Here is a 23,681-nt window from a genome sequence, read left to right on the forward strand (position 1 = left end):
TAATGATGTTTGGACAAATAAGCCTTGTAGTTATTTATTGTAAAGTTACAGAACTTAGAAATAAGTAACTTGAATATTTCTAGTCCTGTTTTTAAGGATGAACTACAGGCTAGGAGATGGATTATGCCAACTAGGGCCTCTAATGTCCTGCTCAAACAAATTCTAGTATCTCCACATGTGGCTGCCAATCAAAATGCATCAATTTTCCTCTGCAAGTATTTTAACATGGAGTCCATATCCTGATCCGAGCCCCAGATCTTCTTCAGCACCTTGCTCTCCCTCTCAGTGTCCTGCTCCAGCTCCAGCTCCGTTACAGCATACCAGGACCTTGGACTCCTACAGCATAATTAATGTGAACCATGACTTCCTGGGTGAGGGTAACTGTCTTACTTTCTCATTGTTGGGACAAAATACCCAACATCCACAAATCAAAAACGTAGAGGTTTATTTTGGCTCACATTTCTAAAGGTTTCAGGATACAGTCAGCTGGTTCCAAGGCAAGACAGCATGCAAGAGGAGAAAAAGTTCATGGCAGGGGAGGCAGGAAGAAGCTAGACTTCCTTCTTTGCCTTTATAGTCCATTTAGGCTGCAAGCCTATTGGTTGGTGCCACCCACAACCAGGGTAGGTCTTCTCACTTCAGCAAGTCCATCACCCATACCCAGAACTATGCTAAACCAATCAGTGGACATATTCAATATCACACACCCTAGATTCAGTATCACACACCCATGATCCAATTACTCCCAAAAGCCCCACCTATGAGCATATGAGGGTTAGAGGTACCTCTAGATATAAGCCATAACAGAACTTGGCCAAAACATCTGGGAAACCAGGTCCCCTGTACCATCAGCTTCTGTCCTCTTAGCAACATTTTATTTGAAGATGCTCCTCCCAAGTCTTGGGAAGAATAGTTCTACTGATCGTAGTATAGGATCTTTGAAACTAAGCTTTATCATTAGTCCAAACCACATCACAAAGAGACAATAAGGATGGTCTTAGTTCAATGGCTGGGCCATTCCTGCTACAGTAATAGGATTCTTAAACTAAATGAAAGCATACTAGAAATTTTTGATAGTCTTACCATTTTCCTGTCATCTGTGATTTGTCATGTGAAATACAGATCAAGCAAAAGACACTGCCAATTGAGCTGAGCAACACCAGCTTGCTGTCCCAGATAGAGGCCCTGATCAGAGTGCTTAGATTTCTTTATACCTTTAGATTCAGTGAGTTAGTGTCTGATAATGTTGTGAATAACAAGATATAGGCAAATCCATCTCACTTCAGAGCAATAACTCTGCCTATGTAGGCACTCTGGTTGCTTCACACTGAAATGCAATTGCTTTTCAAAAGGCTGGCATCTTCTGTGGTCAATAGATTTCCTTTCTCTGACTGTAACTCCTGTAATAGACATCTGTATATCCACTGGCTGTTCGTGCACCATGAACTGATACACAGCGGCAGCCACAGCCCAGGGACCTGAGAAGTTAGTCAGCATACGGAGGCCTCTTCCTTATTCTGACTAGCTCAGCAACAAGGCCTGATAAGCTTCCCACTGGCTTTGCTGCTGCCACTTCTGAAGCCACCTTGCCCTCTGGATCGTGCTCGAGGGATCTAGTTTCTCAGGGCTCTCGCTGGGAAAGCCATGCTGCTCTTAATATGCCTTTTAGGACCAAGGATCTTGGTCCACGTCCTTCCTGCTGGACAAGATGTGGCTGTTTCTTCTGAACTTCCAGCTCATTGCCAGCAATACGTTGTTCCGGGAGTCATGGTCCTCGAAGATCACTAGTGCCTCAGGGGAGTCTTGGAGAAGCTGCTGTTGGCAGAGCCAGAAATCTGGCTTCCTGGCATCGCTGGGTGAAGTCCCGATGGTTCCAAACAGTACGTTCCCTTTCTGCTTCTCCTGCTTAAGTCATGGATGACCTTGCTCTTTCACTAGATGCTGCTTAGGTTCCCACTTGTCATTCTCCCTGTCAGAACCTTCCAGCTGTGCCAGGTAGTAGCTCTTTTCAGAACTGTTGTAACCATCCTCTCAACCCGCACAGCTCCGGAGAAGACATGGCAGCTGTTTCCGGTGGTCCTACTGCGCCTGCGCTTCCAATCCGCGCTCTGCACCGCGGGAGCCTCCTGACCTGCGCAGCAAGATTGTGCACAAGTGTAGGTGCGCATGCTCCCTGCGAACCCAAACTCACTGGGGCAGCCTGCTGGGGTTTTGGACCAGCAGGAAAAGCGGGCTGGAACTCTGAATTTCAGACAATTCAAAAAAGAGAAATATATAAGCTTCTTCAGGGACACATGTTTCGATAGAAGCACCTTCTGAGATTGCCTTAAATTATCCTTGTTGGTGGCCACTACTCAGCTTCCATTGCTAACTTAGAAAAATAAAGCATTGATTCAAGTGCCCTTTTCAAGTTTTAGAAGTGAGGAGCAAAGTACTCTCCAAGGAAAGCATTTGACTTTGAAACAGACCTCAGAAGTCAAACTATGGTTTATTACTCCTCTGGGTGAACCAAGAAATATAAATGCTTCTTATAGCTGGGAGCCACATTTCAAAAACCATCTTTAGGCACCAAATCCTTTGTCAAATAGAGATGACCCCCACAGATATCCTTTTTATATTAATTGCATTTTAAATTTTTAATTGGTAGATGGGAATGAACATCAGAAATATGCAATATAACCCAATATTGCAAAGATGCAAACGAGAATGCAATGGGAACGGAGCCCCTACAAGCTCCATAGTGAAATTCATCTTCTCATCTCACACACACACACACGTCAGAAGTGGCAAAAAAAAAAAAAAAAAAAAATTCCTCAAACAGTATTGACAGTGTCCTCTTTAAAATGTAGCTACATATCATCTAAATATTTTGAAATAACATTGGTAATTTAAATGTTTAAATATCAGTATTGATAAAATAAGCTAGCAGTAATTACAACTAACTCTTTTGCTTTTACTGACAGCATATTTTTTCTGCCTTATTCCAGATATAAAAATGCAGAAGGAAAGAACTGTTTACTGTTTGCATTTGTTAGATTGATGTAAATTAGATTGTCTGCTCTGGCTACCTATGAATTTCGCCTTGTCCAGATGAAAACGTGTACCTCTCCTTTTAACTAAAACACTAAATTCCATTTCATAGCTATGTAAACTTAATTCTGGTATGCTGTCAGCTTCAGATTTATCTTCTGAAAGAAAGTAACAGGTTCCTGTTCTAAAATTGGTTTTGAATAGGGTGTTATCAAGGATAATGTAGCATATTAAACAAACTCATTTAATTTCACTTTTAAAAAGTGACAAGCTCATAATAATGGGAAGAACAGGAGAGCAGACAATGGAAGTTAAATTTTGAAAGCTACAAAGCAGATAAACAAGTAGTAATTGAATTACTAGATTCAAGAAAGCTCATTTTAAATGGCCAATATGAAAAGCCAAGACTTCACAATAGATTCCCCCAAAATACTCAGCAAGTAGCAGTAGTTGTTTATCAAGAACTGGAGACTAAAGGTGGGTATTTAGATAGAAACCTAAAATAAGGAGGATTGTATAAAAGCTATTTGAGAAATGGTTAGAAACTTAGATGCTATTGCCTGCTTCACTTCATTTAAATTACTGGAATCTTGTCTTTTAATTGAAACATCTTTATGTTGATCAGAAAGAAACTGAACCATCTACCAAAAAGAAATATCTTTAAAAATTTTTTCATTGATTAGCCCAAAAGCATGTAGAAAAAAAAAGGAAAACACAGGTACCAAAATTATTATTTCAGAGTCTTAGCATATACTTAGATTTTCTCACAACCTGTTAAAGAATAAAACCAGCTGTGATCCAGTTAGAACCTAACAGGTTCATTACAAGCCTCTCAAAATCTGGATCTGGAGTTCATTGGAATCCAGAACTTTATGGAGTGGCCTGAAAGGTAGAAAGCTACTGAAAACTGTCTTCAGAATTCATTTACATTTCTAAAAATAAGCAAGACTGTCTTAGTAAGCTGACAGAAAATCAAATGTATCAGGTCTTTTAGTACTTACTAGAATAAAGCATGCACACTACCCAAAGTTTTCACATACATTCATTGCAAGACCTTTCAATAAGAAATACAGAAGTATAAATTTCTCTTGATAAGGATCACGTAATTTCATTGTAAATGATAATTTGTGAGGATAGTTCCATATTAAAAATCATGTTTGAAGCTGGGGATGATGGCTCATGCCTATAATCCCAGCTCTTGGGAGGCTGAGGCAAAAGAATCATGAGTTTGAGACCAGCTTGCACTACATAGTAAATTCAAGTCCAGTCTGAACTACTGAGCAGGACCTGTCTCAAAAAACAAAAATGAAATGAAACAAAAATATCATGTTAGAAATCTCAACTTCCATACCTCCAAAATATAAAATTAGTCATGCTATTTTGGAAACATTTCTAGAAAATTGTCTTACCATCACAATTGTTTTCACAATCCTGAAAGAACAGTTCAGTCTTTTTCAAGCTAATTATCTTAATTAAAATATAGGACAATGACTTCAAATGGGTAAGGTGATATGTATACATTTAGTCACTCCAAAAGAATAGACTGATAATTTCTTTAGTATATTTTCAAAACTTCACAACTTTTTCATAATAAATTGCAAATATGAAGCAATTATCCAGAATAGTTATTCCAAAATCATCATTCACCTCTATTCCATCTCACTTAAGAACAGTTAAGAATAATTTCTCTGATCTCTCTTACGTCTATCATTAGCACTTAACCAAAAGGATAGAGACCATCAAGAGTAAAAGGTGTATAATGCTGATAAAGATCCTGTATAATACAATTTTTGAATATGAATCATGTCCAGCTAAATATCTAGAATTTTTCTAATCTTACAGTCAGTGTCCAGTTAAAAAGATAAAATATATCTGAGTCCAAAATTTCTCTTAAATCTCTATTTAAACAACATGATTTTTGATGGAGTTGATTTTAAGGATAAAACAGCAGTAGAATATTTTATTCTCTAGAACTTGCATGATTTTATTCTGTCTTTGTAGGAGGCCTCCTGAAGCAGCTTTGGTCTGTGTTGACAATAGTCATAACTGCTAACACTAACACTGAATGTATTTAACCTGAAAAAAAAAATCTTACAACTTTTAAAATGAAAATTTTTAAGTAGCTCAAAGCAAGACAACCTAGGAGAATTCTTTTTTATTCATCAGAGTGCATGACAATGGAGTGCTACTTAAAATAGTGCACTGGTCAAGGAGCCTTAGATTTATATGGTAATCTCCACCTGAACATTTTTAATTCTGAGTTCATTCGCTTTCCTTCCTATAAGGCACAGAACCCTAAGAGCCAATTGCTAATTGGCAGCATTCTCATAGATTGTAAAACAAAAAAATTATATGCAAAAAAAACCTCTATAATATAGATTTTTTTTTTCAAACTCTAAAAAAATTTAAGAACAAAAAGCCTGGGTCTTGCAGAAAGTGTTAAAGGCTTAATGATACTTAAGTCAAGGAATACTACTTAATTTTGCTTCTTTGCCTTAGTACCTACAAGACTTTTAGAAGTAAAATGACTACCCCAAATCGTAATGATCTCAGTACCTTTATACTACGTGTATTCTTTCCTTATTCTTTCAATCTTTAATTATCCAACTTTACATTGTCTTAAAAATTTAAGATCAATTCCATATAAGTCACAGATACCTTGTGATTGCTTCTTAGTTCTCACATATATGTCTTCACTAGTCACAGAAAAAAAAATCTAGAATGAGAATATTCCTTTGTGATGTACTATACAATAATTAACCATAATTATCACATCATCTCTAGTAAGTTGAGCTGTTTATTCCAAACAGAAAACAGGTACAGTCTAAGCTCCCTTTTTAAAAAACACATAATCTAGTTGAAACACAATAAAATGCCTCACAGTAGAATGACTGTACTTTTAACTTAAAGATTTAAAAGAACCAATAAAAATGAATGAAAGACAAGCATTCCTTTTGTTTCATTTTTTAAAGTATGCCTTTTATACCAGTGTAAAACCACAGTCAAAATCACGGCATGATCAAAACAGCAGTTGTAAATGTATACAAGTACTAAATCACGTTCAGAAAAACTTGATCATTCACTATGGCACGCACCATAATGAAACAACAAATTAGCAAATGTTTACAATGCCAGTTATAGAAAATTGCAAAAACATAGCAGCCATCTCTGACTAGTTTAAACTTAAGAAGACCTAGCTCAGCTTAACTACATGTGGTGACAAATGGATTAAATATTGTGATTGAAACCTTATTTAAATACACATACTGTGCTGTCTTCAAAAAAACACCTTATGGGTCATTCTCTCTCTTCTGTAACATCACTATAAGGCAGTGATACTCAACCAGGGATGCCTTTACCAACACTAACACCAAAACCAACACCAAAACCCCTGGGGATGTATAGCAATGCCTGGAGACATTTTGTTTGTCAAACTAGGGGTAGTGCCCCAGAGTCCAGGGTTAATGCCGAAGCCTAAAATGCACACCACAGTCCTCGACAAATTATCTGATTGAAAAAAGATAATACTGTAGAGCTACAAATAATGAGCTTTGCCTCAGGTCACAAAAAGGGAAGAGAAAGAAAACCTTGTGCTGATGCATAACTGCTCACATAATTGATTTCACTTTGGAATTTACTCTACATTTTGGTTCTTAAAGAATGGTCTTCATTAAGTTCACCCTCTAGTTTTATCCTTTCTTATGCCATTCCACAACAATGTCATATGGGTCCTCTTACAACTAAAATTAGCCATAATTTTTAACAAGGCCCTTAGAGACATATGTCTATTTTAAAGAAAAGTTTAAAGGAAATCTAAACAGAGTACATTTTATCAACTATTATATCTTCTATAGCTTCTTTTCAAACCATTTAACTTTTACTGTACTCCCCAAATGAAGCTGATTGTGCACTACTAAATTTTCATGTGCTAAAAAGTTCTTTGAAACCACAAACTTGCTCAGGAAGAGAGATTTCTAAAAGGCAAATCAAGTATCCTCAGTATAATAAAAACTACAGAGTCACAATAAAAATATCAGAAACTGAAGTTCTCAGATCAGATGCTTTTTATGAAATATGAAATACTTAAAACAACTTTAAGCTATGCTTCAAATTTATATGCTTCCAAGCTATTCAAATATAAAATAACACTAACAAATGGGCAACCTTGTCCACTGTAAGGCTAATAAATCAAAATCACCAAGGTAAGTTAACTGCATTTTCAGTGGGTACAGATTTATCATCAAAGGCCTGATAATCATGGAGCCACTAGAAAAAGCAATGTGTTCTCTTTCTGACCTTGGTCAGAATCACCAATAACACTGACTTGTAACTTTGCAATATTCTATCATTCTGAGACACTCTATAAAAAAGATTTTAAGAAATTTGAACTTCTGAACGAAAATGCATTTGTTCATCTGAGGACATTTTTGACACTTGAATTCACTAAGAAAACTGTAAACATCTGATACCTAAAGAAAAGATCAGTGGATAAGAAAACTTTAGAAAGGCAAGACATAAGTGGAGATCTATCTGAAAAAGCAAAGCTGGCTAGAAATTTGGATTGGTTCAAATGCAGAAAAACCTCCAAGTTTTCACCTTTTTAGCAATTACTCTATCTCTTATTTCTGACAATTTCTTTTAGTTGAATTCTCCATATCAAACATAATAAAGCAAGAGGAATATCAGCAAGTTTGATATAAAGTCAGAGAAGCGTTCAACATTATTATTTAAAATAGATTTATTTTTGCTCTTCACCTATAGGGAAAGGTCTGCCTGCCACAAATATTTCCAAGAAGGGAAGTGTTTAAGGACACTGACTACATTTGGGACTTTCCAGAGATTAAGGGAAAGTCTAGCAAATGCCTTAAAGAATACATGATAAAGGAAATAACTTGTTATAACAACGACCAAAAAGTAAAAATATGATCACCAAACTTGTACCTTGGCACGTAACTGCATTGAAACTTTGCAACTTACTCTCAAGTTTCAAATAAAAATGATAAAAATAATTTTTACATATTTAGATACCTTTGGTCCTAAGACAAAAGGCCAAGTACCCAGACAATAAAATCCTGAAAAGTTTCACTATTTAAAGAATTGTATCAAAAGCCTGAATTAGAATGCTGACCAGGATTCCTTCTGGATGTATAACTTTAAACTGACTAGATCACCCAGAACCTCTGGCTTTTTTGTTCTTGGTGTTTCTTTGGTTGATTGGTTGACTGGTTGATTGATTGATTGATTGATTGATAGACCAATCAATTTTTAGTTTGGCTTTGTGCTATAAAACACAGATTTTAAACTCTATCTTCCAGAAAGTTTGCATGGGATAATAATGTAAGTTACGGAGTTTGCCCACAGCCTCCGCAGTGCCAGGTTCATCTACCCCTCTGGTTCTGCCTGCTCCTGCCTCCGCTGCTGAGATGGTGATGCGCTCCTAATGGTAGAAGGCTAGGAAGCTGAAGGAGCAGAGGCTACGCTGGATGACAAGCACTATACTGACTGCAAGGCCAAAGGTCCTCGATGGGCTTCTTGGACTCAGTGTATTTATCTGCACCAGATATGCAGAAATTTATAGAAATCTTGGAATTCACATATCCAACTTCAGGTCAGTCAACCTAGACCAGTGCACACCAGAATACAGTGTGTACAACATATGGGAATCACTGCAGCAAGGCTACTCTAGGAAGCCGATCTTCCAGAGAACTCTCCAAGGCCACAGACAGATCAAGCAGTAGAATTTTTGATCAAAGACAAATATTTTAAAAAATTATGAGAAAAATGCTATAGCTATTACAAATAAAAGAAGAAAAAATGAAGAGAAAGAGAGAGAAAAGGAGTCAGAAAAGCTTACAAATCCACCTAAAAGTGAAAAGCTACAGAAGAAAAAAGATCAAAAATTGGAGCCTAAGAAAAGACCAGCCCTAAAAAAGCTACAAAGCCCACTGTTGGTCTTTCAGGACCTGAAAGCCTTGCAGAAGCACCAGTGACCTATAGGACCACAGCCACAGTGCTGGTCCTGAATGATGATCAGAACGTTTTTGGACCTGTGATTTCTAATCCATTATCTGCCACTGTTATGCCTCCAGCTTGGGGAATTCCTCTGTACCAGCAGCTGCCGCCCTGTCTACAGTCACATCTGGAGCTCTGCATCTCTTCACTGAGCAGACTACAAAACCAAAAGAAGTAGCAAAAAAACAGCTCTCCAAAGACTCTATCTTTATATTTTGTGTTAGCAATGAATGCCACAGTAATTCTCATAGGAGACTAAATTATAAAATCTTTCTCTAATCTGTTGCAAATATATACAATAATTGAGGAAAATGAAAAATCCAGGAACATCTATAGATAGTGAAGAGCTAAGCAGAAGATTCAAGGATAATTTCAAATAAATACAAAAGAATGTCTTATAAAATAAATACAGCTGGGATAATAACTCTCCATTTGGGAAATATCCTACTTCACACTATAACATACCAAAAATAAACCCACAGGAAATGAAAAAATTATCTAATAGTATATTTTTTCAATTAGAGCATTTTTATTTTGAGACTATTCTAAACATGACCTAAACCCCAGAAATCATATAGAAACATACTTAAAGATTTAACACTTAGGGGGCTGGGGATTTAGCTCAATGGCATAAGCACCTGCCTAGCAAGCGCAAGGTCGTGAGTTCAGTTCCTGGTACCAAAAAAAAGAAAAAAAAAAAAAAAAAAAAGATTTAACATTTAAAATGGCAACATCTGCCTGAAAACAAAACCCCAGAAGCAGAGTTAAAAGAAATAAAAACTCATTAAAATGTATTTGTAGTATATATGATAAAGGTTTAGTAAGTATAACCACTAGCAAGTACTTTTAAATCAGTATTTTAAAAAGAATACCATAGTTTGTTTCTTTTTTAAACCAAAACACAGAGCCAGGCATGGTGCCACACACCTACACACTCAGCTACTCAGGAGGCTGAAGCAGCAGGAACACAAGTTCAAGGGCAACATGGGTAACTTAATAAGACCTTGAATCAAAATAAATTTCTTTTAAAAGGGGTGAGGCAAATGGCTCAGTGGTACAACCCTTGTCTACCATAGTGAGGACCTGGGGTCCATCTCAAGTACTGAAAATTCAAAAGATCCACAGTATAAAGAGGTGATTCACAAAATAAATGCAAATAGCCAGTGACAAAAAAAAAAATGTCCAGCCTCACTAATGATCAAAAAATAACAAAAAAAAACCAAGGAGATATTTTTCACCTGTTAAAAATTTAATCTGACTGTTACTGACCAGTGCTGGAATGGGTTGGGCACTCACTTCCTGTCTGAAGAGTAGAAATCAGTACAATTTTTCTGAAAAAGAAATCTGTCAATTTGTATCAAGTTCAAAATATGTGTACCTTGAAGCATAGTAATTCTGCTAGGAATGTTTCTGAGGAACTAATCAAGCAAGCATTCACTGAGTTGTTCCCAAAATATTTAAGGAAAAGTTACTTAAAATAATGAAATTTTTTAAACAACATAAATATCTCTCAAATTATATTTTCATTTTATGAAATATTTGTTTTAAAAAGCAGATTGATATTTAAAAATTGGCCATGATATATTACTTGATTAAAACTTTAGGGTATAATTATTTATAGCATAATACTATATTGCAATTTTATGATTTTCATAATACAATTTTAAGTGGAAATGTATAACCAAAAGAGAAAATAACCTGGAAAAATATGTTAAGATTAACTCAATTGTCTACAAATATTTTTGTTCCTGTTTCCTATTTCCTAATATTTCTTTATTATACACATTTTACCCTTATAATAATTATATAAACTTCTAGGGTAATTGTTTAAATAATTTAGATTAAATATTCATCTTTCTTAGTAGATGCATAAGCATTAATTTAAAAAACAAATCTGTTTTTATACAATAATATTGTTTTTGTTGGCTCCAGCATAATATACCAATCTTCTTAGTATTATTTTTTTATATTTAAAATAACTAATTAGATGCTTCTAAAAACCTAATATCAAGAGACATGGTTAATATAAAAGTTTACCTGGTTCATATAATTTTTGCATTTTAAAAGTGAAATTATAAATGTCTTCCTAGGTCCATCTGTTTTTAAAGTAATAATGAATAACTCAATTTTAGTATCTAACACATGCTGCTGATTGATCAACTCATTTTATAGTAATATAGAAAATATGATAGTGTCTACTAACACTTAAATACAATGACAGATTAATGATTTCCTGGGAAAAACATAATTACAGAAAAAGAGAATAAACAGAGGAAAATAAAGGATCTTAAAATTAACCCCATCAAGAATTTTGTGTAAATATGGAAGACAACAAGTTCTTCTGTTCATGGATGATGACTGGATATTTTGCCAATTAAATTTTTAAGTCTCCAATAATGTTCTGGAAGTACTCAGTCTCAAAACAAGTTTATTTTAGTCTTCACATTCATTGAGTCTTTCTCCAGAGATGCTGCCAAACCCAGCACCAGCTGGCCCTAGGGAACAAGACTAAGCTAACAACAGATCTTTTTTTCAACTGTTGATAGATATTAAAATAATAGAGTTGAGCTACCCTAACTCACTAAATTGAAAGGTTACCTCCAAGAGAGTATGAATTACAGTCAAAATGTAAAACATTTTCATGTTCTTCCTAAAAATTACTTACCTGTTCTAAATGCTCTGTTTTTGCCTAAATTTAAATCATAAAGTACCAGTTCTCCTGTCATTCTTTTCTGTCCCTATCTTGTGTTTTTTGAGTGGTCGTTGAAACCTGGATTAAAATGGGCCAGCGGCATAGCTTGGGTCTCACAAGCCCCACTTCTCTATTTGTCTTCTTGAACCTCACCCACAGTATCAGTGAAATTCGCAGAAATTCAAGATTAATACTGATATAAGTAAGAATGCATCATGGCTAGATTGCTGGTGAGAATATAAATTGGTCCAACTGCTCTACGGGGTAACATGAAGCAACACCCTTGGAAATTCCTGTGCCCTTTAACACAGTAATTCTCCAGAACTATTATTCAAGTAGGATCAGCAAGGCCTTATCTGAGTCGCAGTGGATTCAATCTCTTGCCATATCACTTCTAACTTTACTCAGATTGTACGCTGATCTATAACACACTCACCTGCCCAGAAACAATATTAGTGTCATAGTAGATAGAAGCAATGTTTAGAGCCGGGATCTTCAGTGATTCTCAACCAGCATCCCCAGAGCTATTTGGAAATGTGGGCAGAACAAGGGGGCAGGAATGCCTGGTTGTGTCCACATAACTAAGAATTGCCCTCCCCAGTGACACAAACTGATACTCTTCCCAAATCACCTCCTTAAAGCCAGTGCACCCCATCACATTTTCTAGGCTGATCATTCACGTATGGTTCACAGTTATGGCCTGGTCAGGCATTGCCACAGAAAACAGCATTTGCCTAAGATTACTTCCCCATGCAGAAGGTACCCACAAGGGATAGCAGGCTGATAAGGAAACAAAGGCCAATCTCCTTTTCTTCAATTTGAGATAATCCCACAGGACCTTCCTACCCTTGGAGCTTTCTGTATTGACTCAGCGCCTCAGAGGTCAGCTCCTCCTGCTGCCCTATGGTGCCTTCCCATTTCATTATAGGTGTATCTGTTATGGACACACTTCTGTACTCCACTCTCCCTCTCACATCTGTTTCCATAGAACAATCTACGGCATCCCCATTGCTTCCATCTATCCCTTCACATTACAGATGAGTCAGGAAGATTTGAGAGATGATAAGGGTTATGTTCACATGACAGAGTGTTATGCTTTATTTTTAAATGTCCCCCAAACCCTCATGTGGTCATAGGTGGGGCTGTTTTGGAGATGGCTGGATCTAGGGTATGTGACTGATTCATGGTACAATGCTAGAATTAAGAGTGGGTAGACGCTAAATCAGTTCACTGATTGGTTTGGCACTAACCTAATCCCAGTTGCCTAGACAGAATATAAAAGGGCAGAAAGAAGCTGCTGCATTCCTTTGCTTGCTTTTGCTATCTTCAGCCTGCTACGAACTGTTTCTCCTCTGCCATTTGCCACTTTGCCCTGGAACCGAGGAACCAAAACCTCTACAAACTGTGAGCCAAATGAACCATTCCTCCTTTAACTTTGAATGTCCAGTATTTTGTCTCAGCAATGAATGACAAGTAATCAAGACACAGAAGTTTAGCACCTATTACACATACAACACATTGAAAACAGTGAGAAGCTTGAGAAATGGGAAAAGAATTAAAAGAGACAGAATATGTTAAAATAGTTATTGCAGAAAATCCCAAGAACCCAGAGTAGAAAATTGAATAAGAATGACAAAAAGTATTTAGGTCTACCTATATGGAGAAATGTACAGTTCTGTAGAATCAATATCCTTGATTTCACAATAACAGAAATTAAAAACTACCAAACTATTTCAGTTTGGGGGAGGCTCTTAGGAATACACAATTGGATTTTTCAGACTACAAGTGTTCATCTTGATGATGGTATAAATAAAAAGATACAATAAAATAAAAATAAAGGTGTAATAATTGGGAATTTTCCTCTTAAAAAGGAACTGCTGGTGGGATGTAAAAGCTATCCACTGAGATGAAAGTAAATAATAAGCATGAATGATTTAGCAAATCTTCTTCATCTGTAAGGTTTGTTCCTCTTGCCCCAGAAAGTAGTACCAAATTCTACACACCCCTGTCCACCAAAGAACTCCATTCCAGCACCCTCCTCTTGTCGTTCTAGTCATTTGTCAGTCTTGTAAGACATTTGCCTTTTCCATGACCAATTCTCCCGTTTTTTAACATGATTTTTAAGTATGTTATTCTAATAATTCTACACTGCAACTTTTATACTTACAATGTCTTTGTTATATTCCAAGAACAGAAATTTCCCCTATTATTTTCAATAATAGTATAGAAAGAACTACAATACTGTATTGTGGGAAATCCCAACTGTGGTCTAACAACTACCCACCCCTCCAAAATAAAACAAAACAACAACAAAAAAACACACACACACACACACACACACACACACACACAAAATACACAGGCACCAAAAAAAACTTCACACTTGGAAACCAAAATTAAGTTTAAAAATTATTAAAGCTTGTTTCTTTCATGAAAAGAAAATTGCCTCTATCACAGTTCTTTGCTTCATTTTCTCAGAATCAAAATTAGTACTAAAGAAAACAGGAAATAAAATATACTCAATAAATGGCATTATTACCAGAGCCAATGTGATCAAGATAATTTTCTCCAAAGTCTCATTTGAAAAGAATTTGATATTTTAATGTGAAAATTCACAGAAGTCCTTTGAGTTTAACTAAGCATCTCAAAATATTGTGCCAAATACTTTGCATTCATTTTTAAATCTTTCAAATACTACTTTTACTGAATACACACCAAAAAAAACACCCTGACAATAATATTTTTTCTAACTTTCAATAAAAAATTTTCTGCTTTTTAAAGTCCAGCAGTAACATGCACAAAATACTAGATTCTTGTTCATTACCTAATAGTATGAAAAGAATTTTGTCCAATAGTTTCAAAGAAAAACATTAAATTGAATTGCTGTTAATTTTCTTATTGTATTTGGCATTTACATGAATAATAGTATACAGGAGTCAGACTTTAAGACTTACCCTTTAAAAGTTGAACAATGACAGGAGTTATTGCAACATCTGACTCTGTTATGTAAACTCTTTGGTTTTACATCAAAGGCATTATGGTATTCTTTTAGTCATCTTCTGATTCATTGGCCACACTTTCATCATACTGCATAAAACAATGCTTAATTAAATCTTGAAAAAGTCATAAGCACTCCACAGTTTGGGGGTAGCAATGTGGACCTCCTCCTGTGTTAAATATGTCCCAGTTTATGGCTAAGTTGACAACTCAAAGGCTAAACTAGAAACATCAGGACAGCTTGACTCTGCTGATTTCCCAATTGTACAGCTTGCAATCTTTCTGTTTTGTCGAGGTAGCAAGACACCCTAACAGGGACAGATTGTTCCGTCAGCAGAACAAAAATTGAACCAGAAGCAGCTTTCTCCAGAACTGAGACTGTGCTCCAAATCTTCACACTATAGTTAGGGCAAGAGTTGGTTATTTATTCTACTGCTAATAGAAGTTAATGTGGTTGCTAGCTAACTAAGTTAAACTAGAAATGATTTCTTTTCTCTCTTGCCCCCAAAATCTGGTTATACTCCTAAGGTTATTTTTTCCTGGTTATCAGGTTCTGAACCAAATATCTTCTTACATGAAATTGTAATTTGACATTGATCTCTCTGTTTAGCTTAGTATCATTCCACAAACACACATTTAGAAAATAGCATTGCTTTGACATCCTTAATAAATGTGGATTAGTTCTTCTTCAGTAAGTCACTTTTTAAACTGGCAAAAAGATTAAAAACCTTTGTATCATGAAAACAGTTGTCTAGTAGATAGTCTTATATTTGATCTATTCATTTCATAACACTGGCTTTTCATTGTCCTTATGATAAGGACTTGGCACACAAGTCCTCTACCATCTGCCTTCGGCTTTCTCTTCCAAGGCCTCATTTCCTCCCTGAACTCTAGCCTCAAATTCAGTGAATTTCTTCCCACCCCGAAGGCTCCACGCTCTGTCTTGCCTTGGAGTCTGCACAGCCATCCCTTTGAACACTTGCAGGAAGTTCTCTCGATCCACATCTTGCTTCAGTCTCAATGTGTCTCTCTGCCTTCTCCTCCCCGTCCTGCACTTGCTCTCCTCCTGTCCTCTCTCTCTCCCCCTCTCTCCCCTTCTCTTTTATGCATATGCATCAAGTTCCACATATATGTGCAATTTGTCAATGTGTAGTAGAATTACTGTTGCCATCAAAAGACTGTAAAATTACTGTTGCTATCAAAATTTTCTGCTTGTGATGATGCAACATCAATTTTAAGAAAACTGAAGTAGAATTATTTTCATATAATGAATTTAGTGAAGGCTACAGTGTATTTGCTTTGTGAACACGCCAGACAGACTAGCGTCCCAAGGTGAGATATGCCCAAGCAGAGTAGTAAGTATAGGTACAGACCTGGAGGAGAGAATCTTTGGAGGCCAAGATCATCTCTCTGTGCTACCAAATATAGAACTAGTGATTGCAGTTGTTTGCCAATTCTGTTACAAAATGGTGGGAAGATAGAAGCTTGTATTAGAAATCAACACACTTCTTACTTCATTGAAAATGGCTTACTAATAAGTAAATAAGCTTGCCATGTGACACACACTTGCAGTCCCAGCTATAAAGACAATAAGATAAAAATACTTTTGTAGAAATCAAAGGTTAAAATGGCTCAACAAACTTCCATAATGCTGAATATGTATTCTAATTAATTGTGAAGGTTAACCAGAGGAAAATCTGCCAGAAACTTCTGCCTAACATGGTTTCTTTTTCTCTATTAGCTATTTGTTTAATTCAGTTGTAGAATAACCTGAAAAATATTCAAGAAACCTAGAGTTAATCAGCACTTCTGTCTTGTTCCATTACAGAACTGTAGATAGAATTCTATACTCAATGGCTTAGTTTTTCTCTTGATTGTTTTTATTGAAAACAAAGACACTACCATGGTATCTGAGTACTTACTGTTCATAGGTTCCTGAAGACATCAGAATGCCAAGTAGTGTACTAAATTTCATGAATTTCAAAGCAGTCCAGAATCAAAGCATGATTTTACTTGAAAGTCATTGCAGTAGTTTGTATCTTAAATGTCCCACAAATCCCCATGTATTAATAGATCAACCTTCCATTTGTGCTATTGAAACACAAATGTCTACGTGAGAGAGAGCCCTTTCCTAGCCTCTCTTCTTTTCATACCTCAACTATGAGTTTTGCTCAACCATACGCTCTTGCCATTCTGACCACAGACTCAAAACAATAAGGCCAATTGATCATGAACTGCAACCACCAAAACCATGAAGCACAACAAACTTTTTATCTTTGTAAGTTAACTGTCTCAAGTATTTGTTATGTTAATGAAAAGCTAACATAGCTACCAGCAAGAATGTTTGACTCAAAAATAAGATATTTTATTGTATTCCTTGAGGCCTTTGGTTTAATTTTCCTACACTTTTAAAAACTACCATAAAATCAGTTTTACAGTGATGCTCTGTGTGAGGACTTTGCAGATTCTTGACTTAAAAACAATGACTTTCGTTTAGATGTGTTTTACACTGGAGGGCCAAATTTCTACATCATTAAGTTAAACACTAATTCAAAAGGAACTATTTCTTATTGTGTATAAAAGTTATTTCCTAGTGACTTCCAAAAGTTACTTGATTCATGATCTCACTGTGCCTATAAAGATTCACCAGGAGTTAAACTTGAGGTCACTATGTCTGGTGAAGTCTTCATACCACAGGTTCCCACAAAGATGTCATTGTTACCCCTGAAATTACACAGTTCTCAGTTTTCTCAGCTGGCACCTGCGTACTTGAAAAGAGCAGAGAGAAAACCATCTCCTATTCCTATGCTGAGCTTTTGTCTTCGGTTGTCTGTTTCAGAGAGAAGTGTTCTTGTCTCTACATCTTCCACTACAGTTTTGTCAAGTGGTTCCAAAAGCACTTAACCCATGAATTCATGGATATTGTGCTCAAGTGGTCTTCAGTCATTAGACGTTTTATGTTTGTAGTCATCAACAGTTATGGTATTATAATCCAGTGATCTTATGTAAATATTAATGATTACATGCTAAGCATCAGATGCAAAATGAGCAATCGTGATTTTTATTTAGAGATGCAAGATAGAAATATCAAGCCCATTGGCAGAAACTGCAAGGAAAGAAAAGAAAATTCTACAGACTCAAAAGGCAGCATGAATAACTCAAATGGTAACAGAGAAGTTTCCAATTACATCAGCATGAGTAACAAGATCAAAATAAAATAACATGGGAATACTTACAAAACTAAAGCCAACAACCTCCTTTCAACCCACTAGCAGTCTGCAGTATTTAAGAGTGAAGCAGAACTGGGACTTCAGAGGCTTCACTCTTAAATATTGCAATCTAAGGTCATGCCAAAACCTCATATCCAACAAGATACCTGTTTTTTTTTGTTTGTTTGTTTGTTTGCTTGCTTGTTTAATTTTCCCAAAAAAAAAACTTTCTTTATTGTTCTCTATGAAACAAAACTCTATAGAAACAAAACTCATTTCAGAAAAATGCTAATAAACAAACAGAAAACATAGCAGGACTCAATCACAACCATGAAAACAACTTCAGGTATACTTTTCCAGATGGTTTTTAAATATTAAGGCTGAAAAAAAAATATAGCATCAATGCAGAAAATGCAAAGCACCTATAGCTGATAATCGATTCGCATTCACCTCAGGTAATTTTCTCCCAGTACAGGATTTTCTCCTGGCCTAATTTTTTTTTTTCCTGTACATGGGAATGAACACAAGAACTTCCCATTGAGCTATATTCCAGTTCTTTATTATTTTTAACTTTGAGGCAGAGCCTCACTAAGCCATGAAATTGCCCAGGACTGACTCGAATCTGTGATACTCCTGCATCAGCCTCCTAGAGTGCTGGAATTATAGGCTCCTATCTTAATGTAAAGGCTACTTTTTTCTTCATTTTCTTTTCTTTTTAATTTTATTGGTAAGTTATATATATATATATATAATGATCACATTCATTAGAGGAAATTTGTACGAGTACATAATTCTTGATTCTTTTTTCTCTAGTCCCTTCTCTTCCCTTTCACTCCTCTTCCCCTCCTTATTTACAAAACTTTGTTTCTATTCTTCTCCTTCTGTTCTCTGTTATCCCCTTCCTTTCTTTCCCCCTCCCCATCTCTTGTTCCTCTTCCCAATTGAATATTTTCTTCCTATTTCCTAGTTATCTCTTATATGTTTTGGTCCTTATTTACCCTTTCAGTTTCTCCAACCAGCAAAACAAGTGATATTTAAATATGTGTGTACAATTTATTTCACATAAGAGTATGGACTCTTTTTTTTCCCCCTTTTCCTTCCATCCTTTTGCCCGCCTCCCCAGTTTCTCTTTCTTTTGAACAATTTCTTTTATTTCACAATACCTTTCACACACTTTGGTCATTACTTACACATTCAGTGGATCCCATACCAGAGAACACATGTGTGTCCTGTTTATTTCACTTAAGTGTATAGCAACAAGGTCCATTCATCTACCTAGAAATGTCTAAGGTTTATGTTTCTTTATGGCTTAGTACGCTATCATATAGAAAACCACATCATTTCTATCCATTCCTCCGTTGATAGTCATTTGGGTTGACTTAGCTATTACAAATTGCACTGCTATAAACATGGGTGCATGTACATCACTGTGGCCATACTTGTTTTTGTAAGTAGTTTCCTGAATACAGCCTTGCCCCATTCACGTGCATGTTGTCTGGGGCTGCCCTCACTCTGTTGCACGATTCAGCAGTAGGTTATCCCCTGAAGGGTCGTGTGTTAGAGGTTAGATTCACAATGTAGCAGTACTGAGAGTGGCTGAGTCTTTAAGAGGCCCAGATAATGAAAGGTAATCAGGTCTCAGGCCACGGCACACACTGCCCCTCTCCCGCGGAACTGTGTAGCTCCCATGAAGCTGTTTGCCATCGAAAGTAGGCTGTTATCAAACAAAGCTAATGCATGTACTTGGCCCCTTTTGCTCACAGCCATTCTCCCTTCTGTGCTACCATGTTATACTACAGCCGAAGGGGTGCTCATTGGGTACAAAAACCATGCTGTTTGGGCTTTACAGCCTGTAGGACTGGGAGCTAAATAAAACACTTTGTATACAAAGTGCCCATCACGTACTTCGTTAAAACAACATAAAATATTAAAGACACCTTGCAATGGTGAACTTGAGTCCTTGTGACTGAGATCAGGTGGCTGCAAAGCCTAAAATACTTACCACAGCCCTTCACTATGTCTAAGACGCTGTCACCCTGCAGAAAGAGACAACAAACAACCTCACAGTCATCAAGAAGCCTCGCACAGGTCCCTGCTGCTCAGATGTGCCCAAAATTTTTTGGTAGTGCTCCCCTTAAAGGAGTTTGGTTCTAAAAGAAAGCAAGGGAGGACTGATGAGGGAGAAATAGTAAGTTTATTCTACAAGGAGAGAAAAAAAATTTTCTTCTTCAAATGTTAGATTGTTAACCACTGAAAACTATTGTCATGGCTTCTGTCTCTGTGGGGATTTTAAATAAGACCATTTTGAGAGTGCTGGAGAGTTGTGATTAAGACACTAGATTTAGTTCTCTTAGGATCAAATCCTAATGTGACGACCCCGTCAGATTCATCTCTCCAAACCTCAGTTTCCTATCAACAAAATGGATCTAAATAATAGGTCCTCTCTCATGGGACAGTAAAGACCAGTTCCTGGAAGCTTCTCCTATTCAGTAACAGTAATCTCCTCAAAACTGAAATTTATGTGCACAAATGCCCACTAGACTGAATTTTTTTAATAAACTCAACTGAATTTTTTTAATATAATTAACTTCCTAGATAGAAACTAAAGTGTTGCTCACAGTTTATAGAGGTTTCCTAAGGCAAGATGGAATGGCAGAGGGGCATGGCAGAGAAGCAGCTCGTGTCATCAGCTGTGGACATCAGAGTGCGTTTCTTCAGCTTTTCAACATAGACTCTCCAAGGCACTTCTGGCCTTCAGTCTCAGGCTGTGCTACATCCTTGATCCCTCTTGTTCCGCAGCTTCTGGATCAGGCTGAGCAGTTACTGGGTCCTCTCGCTCTCTAGTGCACAAAGGGCCACTGTGGACCCTCCTGCTTCTGATCCTGTGAACTTGCTTCACAGATTCCCCTGCACACATAAATAAGAAATAAAGATCCTTCTCTATATACAACTGTATCTATATATAATGCATATATATATAAATTTCTCTCTGTATAATTACATATCTTCTTTCAGTTGTATTCCTCTGAACTCTAACCAATATGTATACCAAGAACAGATGTACCTTTAAAAATAATTTATGAATTGAAAAAAATTATTCTTAAATAATGGCTATTGTAGCACTATCTGATATTCAAACTGAGAACTACTTTGAGCTCTTAATCCTTGCAACGTCTGACAATTTCAGTGTTCCCATGAATATTTCAAATATTGCCCCATGACTTGTGAGTTCATTTGTGATTTATGGCATCTTGGCCCACAGTTTGAGAACATAGATTTAAACTATAAGTAATGAAGCATAATAGTATTAAACTGAACAAATTAGTCAAACAGGAGTTGTGTCTAGAGTAACTATAGCTACATTTATGATTACATCCATTGGGCACCATTTGGATTACATAAGTATTTCTTATATGTTCACTATAAGCTAACACTCTTGAAGTAAAATTCCATCATCCCACTTCAATGCACTTTACTCACAAAATACTATTTACTGGTATCATTTGTAGATATGAAGTGTTTTACCTTTCCCAGACAGCATTTTCTAAATCCTGGGGTTCATTATGTAATTCTCCCAGTGTACTTAAGGAAAAATAATATAAATGAAAGATATCAATCATTAGATACAAGATTACATATAACTAGAGCGTGGGAATGTTTTGTTATTTGTGACAACCAATCTGTATTAACGAATTAAAACAATATTATGGTGTTAAGGCTAATTTTAGATTTCTTAACAGTTTATTTTCTAAAGAACAATATGAGTACAATGATTATATGAATGTATTTACTAATCCTAAATTATATATATACCCCTGACTCATAATGCAATTGAGTGATTTCAAAAGTACTATGCATAAAATGCAAAGATCACATTAAACTACAATTCAAACATACCATGCAATAGCTCTTCATGCTGTGATTATTCTAATATAATACTCCTTTGTAGAAATATCAAATGTATTTAAATTAAGTATGATACTTTATGACTAGGTCATTTGTAGCCAACACAAAGCTAAGCCATGGTAATTCAAATAGGGTCCAAGTTTCTTGTCTCTGAGTTGATTCGATCACAACTGCATTTTAATGAATAAACAATACACAATTATTAAAATGTTTGTATTTCTTCTCATGCTTTCATATGATCTTTTGAAACATTTATTGGTTGATACAGCAAACAGACTTTGTATGTATAACTTCATTCACACACAATCACTTTTCTATTTACTCTCCAATATTACTCTAGCTAACTGATACAAATTCTTTGAATAACTAAATAAGCTAATTGTGTGATTATTATTTTCTGTATGTAAGAAAATGTGGTAGAATTTAATTTGTCTTAATGCATGCAGTTATACAATCTGACATCAGTCAACTTTATATGCATATGCATTTTATAAATTATAGACCAGGGAATTTTTACTAAAATGATCTTCTTCACTGTAACCTCCTTTGAAATTTTGCACTGGGCTCGTATGGTTGCCTTGAAATTGCCTGCGTGTTAACCTTGCATGTCTCACACTGGTCAGGAACTAGAGGCCCTTCAGAGACTGTTATATATAAAAGAAGAGACACAATATCCAGTTTAGTACTATCTACTTCTAACACCCAAACTCAGAGGTGCATGAAGAAATTAAAAGATTTCCCAAGAACATTATTTCTCTTAATTAAAATGAAAGAGAGAGAGGGAATAAGGAGTTTTCTGCTTATAAAATTCTCTTCAGGGTCACTTTCTATGACATACACCCTGTATGTAAAGTTCTTAAAATAGCACCCAGCATATAGTAATTTGCACTACATAAATGCCAATTAGTATCACTATGTTAATTATTATTGACTGAGCTTTTCCTTCAATACATTAGAGACCTAAATGACAAGAATTTAGAGAAATGGAAAATATCTCAGATTATAAAAACAATATTGCTACTACACAGATAATTATAAAAGAAACCCAGTATGCTTGAGTGTTATGCTTTGTATTCAGATGTTCCCACAAAGCTTCATGTGGACATAGGTGGGACGTTTTGGGGGTGGCTGGATCTAGGACGGGATACTGGGATTGATTCATGGTGCAATGCTAGATTAAGGTGTGAGTGATACCTGTCCTAAAATATAACAGAAAGAGGGCTGTGGCTGTCATTGCTTGTCACTTGTCACTTGCTGCTTTATGCCTTCTGCCTGCCTGCTTTGGGATGCCCCTCTGCCATGCCACCCTGCCTTGGACCCAGTCAACTGAAACCTTTATGAACTGTGAGATAAATAGATATTTCCTCATCCAGGCATGGTGGCTCATGCCTGTCATCCCAGCACTGGGGAGGTTGAGGCAGGAGGATCATTGTGAGTTCAAGACCAGCCTAGGCTACAAAGTGAGCTTAAGTCCAGCTTAAACTGCATAGGGAGACCCTGTCTCAAAAATACAAGTAAAATAAAGTAAATTAAACCTTTCCTCATTTAATTTTGAGTGTTATATATTTTATCTCAATGATGGGAAAAACAAGACACTGAGAAAGAAAGCTGCTCCTTATGAAAAGATAGAGTGAATATTTATATATTTAAAAATGCTTTACAGTAAAACACTTTGCCATTAATCCCCCTTAAAATAGTCTCTTCACTTTGAACACATTTATCTGCCACTTTCTAAAGCAGTTCTGGGAGTCCTCTTTTTTATAAGTGTCTCATTACACCATCATAGATGCCTTGATGTCATGAGTGGATTCATAACATATGCCTTTCATGTTCAT

The 23,681-nt window shown here is 36.1% G+C and overlaps 2 pseudogenes; one reads left to right on the plus strand and one right to left on the minus strand.

Annotated features, from left to right (window-relative positions):
- Positions 1–863: 863 nt before the first annotated feature.
- LOC134478635 (chromodomain Y-like protein) lies at positions 864–2,067 on the minus strand (annotated as a pseudogene).
- On the plus strand, positions 1,709–20,784 carry LOC100713866 (stromal membrane-associated protein 1-like; annotated as a pseudogene).
- Positions 20,785–23,681: the final 2,897 nt, after the last annotated feature.

This window comes from Cavia porcellus, unplaced genomic scaffold (assembly GCF_034190915.1).
Source record: "Cavia porcellus strain 051 isolate PalLab524CR breed Dunkin Hartley unplaced genomic scaffold, mCavPor4.1 scaffold_14, whole genome shotgun sequence".
Classification (NCBI taxonomy): Eukaryota; Metazoa; Chordata; class Mammalia; order Rodentia; family Caviidae; genus Cavia; species Cavia porcellus.